Source organism: Crocuta crocuta, unplaced genomic scaffold, assembly GCF_008692635.1.
Source record: "Crocuta crocuta isolate KB4526 unplaced genomic scaffold, BGI_CrCroc_1.0 scaffold279, whole genome shotgun sequence".
Lineage (NCBI taxonomy): Eukaryota > Metazoa > Chordata > Mammalia > Carnivora > Hyaenidae > Crocuta > Crocuta crocuta.
The window spans coordinates 5,691,329-5,703,213 of NW_027551570.1; the positions used below are offsets into that span (position 1 = coordinate 5,691,329).

General features: G+C 42.9%; 1 long non-coding RNA gene across 1 annotated transcript; it reads left to right on the forward strand.

Moving 5' to 3' along the window:
* Window positions 1-2,132: 2,132 nt before the first annotated feature.
* LOC144220616 (uncharacterized) lies at window positions 2,133-11,065 on the forward strand. The gene is made up of 3 exons (XR_013331797.1): window positions 2,133-2,265; window positions 10,150-10,242; window positions 10,815-11,065. It is a non-coding gene; the product is annotated as an uncharacterized LOC144220616 (long non-coding RNA).
* Window positions 11,066-11,885: the final 820 nt, after the last annotated feature.

Below are 11,885 nucleotides of genomic sequence, written 5' to 3' on the forward strand. Positions count from 1 at the left end.
GGCTATGGTCCTGCCCCTGCCCAATGCTGAAATCCCAAAAGAGTGGAGGGAGGATTTGGTTTGAGAGTCTGAAGAAAGCCCTATTTTTCCCCAGCACCCCTAGAAGAAGGGACCCTCTAAAGTATTCTATGCAAACACAGTGTGACCACATTGGAGTAGAAAATGGTGGTAGGGCTGACCTAGACAAAGAGAGGACTCCAGTGGGTCTCTGATAAGCAGGCTGGTGGGAGAGTTCACCTGGGCAAGGGGTGCAGTGAGCTGCGTTAGTGGGCTGAAGGCTTAGGTCCAACATCACAGATATACCTCAGGACATCTGCCGGAGCTGAGGTGAGGCCCAAGGCTCCCAGGACCCCTGGGCACTGGTCCAGCCAAGGAAACAGACTAGCTTTATCCTTTGGCCACTAAGGAAGAAGGCCACCATCAAAGACCAAGTGGGACAAGATTGTGCAGTAGAGGCCAGCCTTGTCTCACACATCTTCAAAACCGTAATGTCATCTGAGCCCTTTAAACCCAAAATAAACCCAGAAGAATGGGAAAGGCAACCTCAAGAGATGCAAATTCTCTTCATATTTTAATATCTCTGGGATGGAGACGTGAGTTACAATCAATGGCCCTTTATAGTTGCCCTCATTTGGCCAGTTTGCAGTCATGACATAGTTGTGGTTGTCTATCTTTATGTGAAGAACAAAAGTACCACTTTCAAAACTTGCAGAATAAATAAATGGGTATCAACAACTTGGGGGAAAAATCCCAAAGTAATAAGGAAGCATTCATTACTCTTAGAAATAAAATGGTTGTAGGGAGGGATGAGAGAAGTGGTCAATAAAACACTCCCATAATAGGACCCAAAAGTTGGAGTTGCAGATTGAGCTCCCCAGAAAGTAGACTCTGATATGAAGATAACCATGCAGAAGTTTTATTAGGGAATACCTCCTGGGATTGACACCTATGGAAGAAGCAGATTGAGTAGAGAAAGAAATTGAGCTGTGATGTAGTCACAACAAAGGACTCAGCCAAACTCATGGGAGGCTCTGAAGCTGGCTGCTACAGTAGTTCCAAGTTGGGGCAAGGGACCAGACCTTTATGTCCCTGTGTTGGTCAACTTTTAGGAGGCACACCTTGGGTGAAGTGGACTTTTTCAAATAAGGCAGTCCCCAAAGAGGACTGACAAGTAAGAACTGTCTGCCAGCAAGAGTCCCAGCAGCTGAGGGAGTAAGAGCTTCCTTGCTAAAGGAGAATCTGGGTGGCACATCACAGCTTTCACCAAAGCATGCTGGCTCTACCTAATTGAAAATGTAGCTTAAAAAGCACCAAGCACGAATGGCTTTTGGAATTTTTATGGATTCATTTTAAGAAATGCTTTACCACCAAAGCTCTTGATGGCATAGAGAATAATACTGTGTGGAAAACAGAACATCAATGACTCTAAGTAAAAAAAAAAAAATGATGCCTTTGGATTATGGTGGTGCATAAGATTCTGCAGGCATGAGAGACAGACCCACACCCAGAAGAGGTGTCTATTGCTGTGAGAACAGATAGCCACCAAGTGATCAGTTGGTCTTCTGGAGGAGAAGCACCATATCAGGGGCTCAGCATTGACCTCTGTTGCAGGTAAGTCAGACATTTAGAGGGAGCAATAGCTGTATCAGGTTTTTAAAGTGGGGGTCCGTGCAATTAGGTCCATGTGGAACCTCTATCTCTGTACCACGGCCACTCCAGTATGGGTCCATTCAATAATTTATCATGTCATATCTGGGGAGAGCTAATGATGAAGGCTGGCTGATGCTAACTTTGGTTTGGTTGGGTACTTTGTCTATTTGGATGTTCAATTCCTGTTTTGTGGTAGATGCTTTATAATGGATACTAACATGTCATACAAAAATCTCCACACTTGATGCTCAGTCCCAGAGACTGTTTGCTTGCCTCTACCCGAGAATTTTTTGTTCCAAATCTTCCATTGTCCTTCTATACCTCTAGACAGTACATCAACTCTTTGACCATTTCCCATGAGCCCATAAATATTCTTATCTTGGGCAACTTCTATCGCCACACAAAGTGGATAGCAAGTGCACTACCTGCAGCTCTACCCATTAACAAGCTTTTCCCTTTCCACTTTCTTTCAGTGCCAATGCTGAGTGTGGTTGTGATACAGTAGCTTCATTTTCAGCTTTTATCCACATATGGAACCAACATAAATGTAAGCCAAGTAAAGGTTTCTCCTCTTCCATCAACTGGTCTTATGGAATCCCTCATTTGGCTATAAAGGTGAGTTGATAAGCTGACAGAGGGATGCAAGTGCAAGCATCATGGGTGATGGGTTAACAAACCATCCATGCAGTGTGCTCATGCCCTCTCGTCTTGCTTGGGCTCAATTCCAGATGTACCATTTCCATCTTATAGTGGATTACTGTTCACCTCACCCAATTTATGCCTTAGAAGATACAACAATTTTGTATGAGAAACTGAATTTCAATGTAAAAAATTAGAGTCGATGGTAGCTTGATTTTTCTCCTTTTTATGATTTATAATAAATAGCATTTATAAAAGTTTCCTAGAATTTCCTTCAATTTCCTAGAAGAAGCAGAAAAAATGGAGACAGGAGATGATTTGGTTGTGAGGTAGGGATCCATAATCATGGGAATCTGGAATTTGAGGAGCCACTCCTGTGGCAAGATAGACTAGTTTCAAGCAGTGGTAGTGTTTAGGGACAGGGTTGGAGGCAGAGAAATTTCTAAAGTGAGTGGTTGAATGAGATGGGGACATCCATAAACAACGGAGTTACATATTTTGGATGCTCATATGTTTAAAGTTCCATAAGTACCTCTTGTATTAAGCACAGAAGTGATATGAAGTACATCTGAAGGTGGACACTGCCTGTATTTCGTTATGTGATAGATTAGATACAGTCACAAAACCTTGGCCATTCTTCCCAAGACAGAGTCTCCTCCCCTTGAATATAAGCAAGCTCTGTGACCTGGTTTGACCAACAGAATATGGTAGACACAGCACTGCGGTGCAACTTCCAAGATTAAACCCTAAGATCACTATGCCGTGAGGGAACCAAGCCTCTGGAGAAAGAGAAGCCACTTAGAAGAGCACAAACGCACGAGAGATGTGCATGAATCCAGACCTGATGCTGAACCTGGCCGGATGGATGACCCCAGGTGACACCACCTGGATCAGAAAGATCACCCAGCCCATCCCTGCCTGAATTCCTAACCCACAGAATTGGGACAAAGTAAATGGTTGCTGTTTTCACCAACAAAGTCTTAGGGTAGTTTATTATGCAGCAACACATAACTACAGCAGGTTAGTACAGGGTTCAGTGATAGCGGGCTTAGCAGAAACCATCATCTTGATGACTCTTACCCCTTTAGATAGAACAGAAATGAAGCCATCAGCAGTCTGAGTGAGAAGCAGTGGAGAGAGAATTCGGAGACAATGACTCAGTAAGTCTGTCTTTTAAAGGAAAATCATTTTCTATTTGGTTTTCCAGGGCTCTCTGTCATAAAGAAGACACTGGCTTTATTATTAGAGCATCTCACATGATTAAGCTAATGTTTCTATATTCCTCCTCCTCAACCACACCTCCTTCTCCCCACCTCCACCACCACCACTGACAACAAAACAGCCTTGCTTGAGGCTTATTCTGCAAATATGACATATGTAGATAAAATCATCCAAATAAAAGAACATTTTCAATACAATGAATTTATCCCCCAAAAAACTCTTCTTGGAATTTTTATATAGTTTTCTTGACCTTGATGAACAAGTAAATACAGCATATCCAAGGAACATCTGTCTATTCAGCTCTGCAGACAACTCTCTAGAACTTTCCCACGGGTTTATTGAGCTCCTACTATGTGCCAGGCACTGTGCTAGGCATCTGGGATACATTGGAATACAAAATAGGCAAAAAAGATAAAAATCCCTGTCTTCTTGGAGCTTACATTCAACTGAGGAGACAATAAATACAATAAATATGTAAATTATATGGTATAACGGAAAGTGATAAGTTCCATTAGAAAAATAGAACATGGTGAGGTGGAGGGGAGGTGGGGAGCAGGTTTCAGTACCAAAGAGTACCACACCCATTGATGTAGATCTCATTAAGGAGATGACTTTTGTCCAAAGACTTGAAGGAGGAGAGAGAATGGCCACCTGGGTATCCAGCAGAAGTGCATTCCAGGCAGAGGCAACAAGGAAGGTAAAGGTTCTGAGATGGGAAAATGTCTGTATGCCTGGTGAATTCAAGGAACAAGAATATTATTGTGCCTGGTGAGGAATGAAGGTGGGGAGAGGACAGTAGTTGGTGGGATAAGTGTCAATCATGTAGAGCCTTTGGACATTGTAAGGTTGGGCTTTACCTCTGATTGACGTGTGGGCCATTACTAGCAGAGAAATGACATATTCTGATGTGCCTTTTCAACAGGATCCCTCTGGCCTCTGAATTGAGAATAAACTTTCAGGGAACAAAGAAAGAGGGAGTCTACTGCAATAATCCAAGAAAGAGATGAGGCTCCATGCCCTGAGTATCTTATGTGCCTACTGTGGGGCTCTGTGGAGTAAATGGCACACAGAACATGGGGGAAAGAATGAGAGGAATGAAATGGTTTTTCTTGTTCTCTTTGATGTACCTACTCTGCTCTAGTCTACAGCTAGAGGCTGAAGAGGTCCCGGCTAATCTTTTCTGGGGATTACGACAAATGGAATGGATGTAGCGAGGGAGAAAGGGAGACTGCTTCCTTCCAAGTTTGCTGGCAACTGCTCATCTCAGAGGAGTGGCTGGCCCATCCGGAGAAATCTGATCCTGGCTTGATGTGTATTTTGGGGAATTGAGAGCTTGTGCACTCTTTGAACAGGAAATTCAGCCAGGCAGTCCATAATGGCTGAGTTTTGAAGACTGAAAATACCTCTTGTCTAGGAGCACTGGCACCCAGGTTCCTTCCAAAAGAGTTGGGGGAGGAACTTGTAGCCAAATATGCAGCAGGACATGTGGGCTGAGAGGAGTAAGGTCTCCTGGGCTTTTGATGTTCTATCTTCCTTTTACACGTGATTCATGGATAATCCCATGCCTGCCACATTCAAGGGAGGGTACAATGAATGTTGTAAAGGAAACTGGAAGGATTTAGCCCCAGAGCTGAATTCATCCAAGACACACACCAAGTACTTGGAGTGAGCTGATGACCTTGTGACTCGTCTAATTCCTCTAAACACATGATCATCCCCAAACAAATCCATTTCGTCAGAGGTTCTTCTCAGTTGTGGTTTGGTCAATCAAAACTTGCTGCAGTTTATACAGAAGTTTGGAAACCCTAAGGAAACTTGAATTTTAAAAGGTGGTCTGTTGGGGCGCCTGGGTGGCTTAGTAGGTTAAGTGTCCGACTTTCACTTGGGTCATGATCTCATGGTTCGTGGGTTTGAGCCCCGTGTCGGGCTCTGTGCTGACTGCCAGCTCGGAGCCTGGAGCCTGTTTCATAGTCTGTGACTCCCTCTCTCTCTGACCCTCCCCTGCTCATGCTGTCTCTCTCTCTTTCTCCTAGAAATTAAAAAAAAAAAAAGGTGGTCTGTTGTATTTTCCATTGTCCCTATTCTGTATATCCGGCCTCCTTTTCTCTTTTTCCTCAGCTCAGCCCCAAGGTTCTCACTGTTTCTTTCAAATGACAAACTCCTTTTGGGTACCTCATATGTACCAAGCACAGAGATCAGCTTTATAGATTTGGAGCTAAATATCTCAGAGTTCCTAGACTTAATTGTATTTGCTGTAGAAAGTAGGGGGACTTGTACAGAATCTGGATGCACTATGAATAAGAGCTGCTACTAAGTACCCCAAAGATTGCTTAGCTTAGCCTCTGTACTAGGTCTTGGAGTTTGATATAAAGAGATAAATGTACTCATATAGCAGGGGAAATAATAGCTAATAACTGCAGCCGGGTCCTCTGCAAAATATTTTTTTATTATTATTATTATATTTTTGAGAGAGAGAGACAGAGTAGAGGAGGGGCAGAAAGAGAGGGAGACACAGAATCAAAAACAGGGTCCAGGCTCTGAGCTGTCAGCATAGAGTCCAACATGGGGCTTGAACTCATGAACCGTGAGATCATGTTCTGAGCTGAAGTCGGCCACTTTACTGACTGAGCCACCCAAGCCCCCCCCCAAAATATTTTTATACATATAAAGCTACTGTAAATGTGTTAATAGAAAAGATGTATAGTACCCAATTTACAAAAAATAATAAAATATACAATACTCATTATTGCAGATTATATTAGTCAATTAATTCTCATGATTTTTGCTGAACCATTGAATCCAATATATGGTTGCAACTGATGTGAATATCGGTTGCTATTTTGTTTACGTGAATGAGGAAGGTAAAAGTGAGCTAAGAATGCATGTCAGAACTTCACTGAATGGTTGGTGACATGAGCCACTTTGCTGATTCGGGTAGTCGTTTCAAATATCAGAAGAATATTTTCTTAGGTTTTTATACTGTTCATAATATAATAGTTATAGACAGGACACATTTCAAAATTTAATACGTGTTATAAACAGTTATCTGTCATTTTCTTTTTTTTTTAATAGTTATTTATTTTGGAGAGAGAGCAAGCAGGGAAGGGATAGAGAGAAGGGGACAGAGGATCAAAAGAGAGCTCTGTGCTGACAGGCCACAGCAGCAAGCCAGAGACCAATGTGGGATTCAACCTTATGACCTCATGCCTCATGACCTAGATCATGACCTGAGCCACCCAGGTATCCCTTATCTGCTATTTTCTTAAGTCTAGGTAATCAACAAAGCAAGTTGCCTAAATCAAGTCCTGATTTGTAGTATTTGCTGATTTCTGTGGCTGTCATGGCCAATGTCAAGCCACTAGTGTGGCAAATAGATGCACCGTAGCAAGTTCTCATACAGTATTTCCAGCATATGGACACAATAGACACAAATAACCTCAAGGGCATAAATAACGAAAAATGCAGCAAAACAGAAAAAATGAGCTTCGAGCATTTATTTCCTTTTTAAATATAATTTATTAAATTATAAGTTAATATAACTTTATGTTTCATAATGGCTGTGTTTAACAACTGTCTTCCAAAATTCCTGGAAACGGAACAATTGGCTCTCATCAGCCTGTCCAACCACCTCCAGCCCACAACTGATCCCAGCATCCAGTAGGAATTCCAATAATGACAGCCGGCTTTCTTTCTTCTATTAAGAAACAAAAAATAGAAATAAATTAGCTGAGGTGAGTAAAAAAATGATTGTCATGAATCCATAGAGAAAGGGCTTTCCAGAAAGCACTGGTAATGTTTGCCCCTCCTTTGAGTGCTTTCTGTGTCATTTTTCTCCCAAAAGTGTCAGACCCACTTTGCTCTGTGAAGGAGAAAGGGCTCTGTGGATTGACCCACATGTGTCAGTCTCCCTCCCAAGCAGGCTGAGTGCGATGGGCTTCCCCACAGAGCAGATAATGTTCCTGCTTTGTGTCCAGACAAGGGCCCTCACCCCTGCCTGACCTCACACGCTGTGTCAAGTGACATGGATAGACTGTCTCCAGCGGCTCAGCCATCTTCTTGCCCAGCAAGATCTGGAAATATTTGTGACTGTGGCACAAAGAACATTTCTCAAGCGTCAATCAGGAAAACACTCCATCCTTCTGAAATTCATGTGACAAAACCCACGGGGAGTAAGCTGCTAATATTGAAATAACAAAAGCCATATGCTCTCTGACAGCAGTTTGGGTTTTAAAATACACCTCACCATCTCTGTGAGCTGGTGCTTAATAATTCCTCTTCAGACACCTCCACCAAGCACCAATGGGCCTGCTCTCAGGATGGCAAAGAACCAAAGTGTTCCAAATGATGGTCTTAAGGGCTTTGTAAAATGTGATGCCACCTTTACTTGGAGCCCTCAGCAAGGTTTCCTTTGCCTACAGGCTCTCCAGGGGACAGGTGGGGACAGGTAAAGAGAACAGAGAGAGCTAAGAGAAAGTCATGTCCCCAAGCTGAGCAAAGTGATGGTCAAGCTAGTAATCAATTCCATTTCCTGGATGCGTGTCCAGGGACACCTGCTTTATATTCTATCTCAATGGCCACAAGAGATGGCAGAGAGCACCAGCCACTCTGGACATCTATTACTTAGTCCTACACTCTCCCTCCTTCTTGGAACCTTCCTTCCCATTTTCTAAGAATCAAGCCACACGGTTTCCATGAGAGCAGCCAGTTCGTGCAATATTATCCTGCTCCTCTAGCTACAGAGGATGGGTTCAGGGATGGATCCAGCCCAATTTAAGCTAATCAGTCTTATCTCCTAGGAAATTTTTAATTTGTGCTTTGGAAAAGGGATGGGTCTCTCTCCAGGATGCTGAATCTGCCACATGCAAAACTTTGGTCCATTTGGTGGCCATGTTCCTCCGTGTAGATTAGGTAGGAGACAAAACCAGTCATTACATGAGAGAAAAGAAAAGAAGACAGCAAAGAAAAGCAGAGGCAAGCCATGGTGAGAAATCATTTCAAGTCCATGGCTCCACTGGGATCCTGATGCCCAAATGCCCTGCTATCTCTAGGTCCATATCACTCTTATAAGCCCTTTAAAGCCCTGAATAGCTAGCTTTCCAGGTAATTCTGTGGTGGCCAGCACTGTCCTCTCATGAGTTAGTCTACCATATGACTTCCTGTTTGCTACTATGAAAAATGACTATTTTTAAACTGTCATCAATGACAATAATAGCAAGAGTATTTATGGAGCATTTACAAGTAGCAAAACAGTGCATTTAGAACTGTACATAATTTAGTTCATCTAATCCTTCCAACAATCCTATATAGATGGTATTATTTTTACCCCTATTTTATAGATGGGTAGCAATAGGTCTTTGGGCTTTCTATGATTAAGCATCTATACCCCATGGGTCCACACAACATCTGGGCATCTGTGTCCCTTGAGTACTCCTATTTGTCTCACTAAACATCCTGATCCTTGTTTCAAAAATATAGCTGTTATATTCATTTATTTACTTGTTTGTGTCTTGCCTTTTTGAGGAAAGAATTTGAGGAGCACCTCATAGATAGATAGATAGATAGATAGATAGATAGATAGATAATGCAGTGCAAAATAATAAATTTTATTGAATGCTCAATTGGGATAAAGAGAGAGTGCAAACGAGAAGATATGATGAATGCAAGAATAATGACTGTGCAGCAAAAGCCTCCAACACAGTGTAATATGGAAGGCACTTCCCACAGCGTTGTTTACAATAATACAAAGTTAGAAACAAAGCATAGGTGTCACAAGAAGAGACAGGATAAATTATGACACATCCATTTGATAAAATGTATCATAAAACCTGACTAAGGACATTAGAGAATGGTCACAATAGATTTTTTTTAGTGATAAAAAAGAAGATGAGTTGTAACATCAGTTTTGTAAAAATTTAAGGGAGATGGGAACAAATATCAGGCCACAAATTCAAGTCTGCAAGAAGTCATCTTTCTTCAATCTACTTTCATAACTTTCAAGTGGTAGGAATGCAATCACATAACAGTAACATAGCTGGCCAGAGTTCTGGACACTATATCCTGAAAATGCAACTGTGCCATTCTAACTCGCCCCTATCTTGTCTTCTCCCCACTTCCTCTGTTGCCAATGACATACACACTTAGGCCCCTTGAGAATGCCCAAGTAGGAAAGAAAATTCATTTGAAGAGATACATGTCCATATTATCCTAGGGTACATTAATTATTAGAGAATGATTAGTCCACATTTGTCACTCTTGCTATAAATCTACAATCTTGCTATAAATTCATGGAGGCTGAGTATACTCACTCATGCCTGGGCTAGACCATGTGACATGAACAGAGTCTTGAAATGTGTTTGCATGGCTGAGCCACTCTCTTGTGCTCTGGATCCACTATGACAAACATGCACTCTGGGTGGTTGCTGCCCCTTTGGCCTGGGCCCCTGTGGAGCCAAGGTCAACACAACCTGCAGACCAGAGCCTGGAATAGAATGCTGACCCAGCTAAGTTGTAGCCAACCCATGGAACAGTAAGCAGAGACTGAAAGATTGTTTTATGCCACTGAACTTTGGGATGGTTTGTTACACAGCACTGTAGTGATAATAGTTCACTAATACGTGTGCACCATCTCCCTCCTCACAGTACTCCTGCTACAAGAAAACCACTGGATCCTACCCTTTGGAGAAGAAAAATGCGTAACGGAGGAGTTCATCCGATAGTTATTTGATGTAAACAGTATCCTTGTTGCCTTTCTGACTTGGTCTCTGTTAAGAATGTAGCAAGGCTTCTCCATGGTATTGCTGCTTCGCATCCATTTTGTTTGGCCAAGCAGTCTGTGAGGGCGTCCAGCTGGCAGTAGCCCACTGATGCAAGCACGGGGCCTAGATAATAGCCCACAGAGTCACAAGCAAGTGTATGTTCCTGATACGACTCCCCCAACTGCCCTTATGATAAACAGTCCCCCTCGCCTCCCAGGGCCTTCCCCTCACAGCACGTGCCCCTTCGATAAGACCCCCCATGGAGCTTACCAAAATTCTCTTTTTGGTTTGAATTGACCAATCTGGCTTTAGCCTCAGAACCCCAAAGCACTCCACCCAGGGACCCTAGTAAAGGCGTGTGCCCCAGGGCCTGCTGTTCTCTCTGTACCCTGCCTTGACCTCCTGCGTGGCCCCTGGAGGCCTGCTGTGTGCTTCCTCCAGGACCTGTGAGTGATAAGCTTACTTCAGTTTCTCTTGTGGCCTGTTGTTGAACCACAGTTCACCATCCCAGACCCTGTGCTTCCCTTAACAAATGTTAATTTAACAAAGTTCCAACAGTCTCCTTTTCCAGCTCATGGGATCTGTCTGAAGTGTGTCCAGAGAGGAAACAAATGCATATGGCCCAGTATGACCTCGCCACACAGAGGCAAATGCCAACTCCAACAGTTCAGGTGAACATCAAAACATTTGCTCAAAGACCCCAAACCCCAGGGTGTGTTTCCAGTGTGGAGACCTATTGTCTCTCATCTAGAGTACATTTTCCAATATTGCCAAGGATTAAACAAAATCATGTGTGTGAAGCTTTGTTAAACTGTGGTGCCAGGTAGAAGCCCCAGCTGTTTCATATTTGAAGTCAGGACAGAAGGAGGGGCTGATCCATGGGCATGGGGCCAGGCTTTCAGCTGAAGAAGAAGCCAGTCAAGTCAAAGAAGCCAGTCAATGTTTAAAATGGGTCAAGGTGGGAGGGAGGAGACCCCTTTATCAGAAGTTGGAGGGCAGAGACAAATGGGGCCCAGCTTAAAATGTAGAAGCAAGGAGCAGTAAGTCATCATAGGTGAATGGGAGGTGGTCTGCAAAAGTTCCAGAAAAGAGGGATTAAATCCTAGGACTGAAGTCTCCAGGTTCCTTCTGAGGATTCAGATGGCTCCCCCTCGAGGCATGCAATCTGACTAAAAAAAAACAAAAAAAAAAAAACAAAAAAAAAAAACAAGCCAAGGACCCTTCATATAAATGTTTTCTTTTCGTCCTTTCTTTGATCTCTCTTCCTCAATGGCTTTTCTGAGTAGTTGGGGGATCTCCTTCTGGACTCCTGATATTCAAGGGATCTTCTGCCTCTTCGACCCTCCAACTCTGCTAATTATCAGTTTTGTCCAAGTCTTTAGACAGCCAGCTTCTCTCTTCTGCAAACATGGGGCTTCGCTGCATATCATAGAATGAAAGACTGCCTATGTAAAAAAGAGCATTCACTTGCGTCAGTGAAAGGGTCTAAATAAACAGTTAAAATGTATAATTTCTTCAAGTTACATTTGACCAAAACCCAGTGCCAAAATTTGGGAACTGATTTTTTTTTTTTCAGCAAAGATATATTGGAGAAAATTCAGAAGCTCAAGTAGTGAGGTG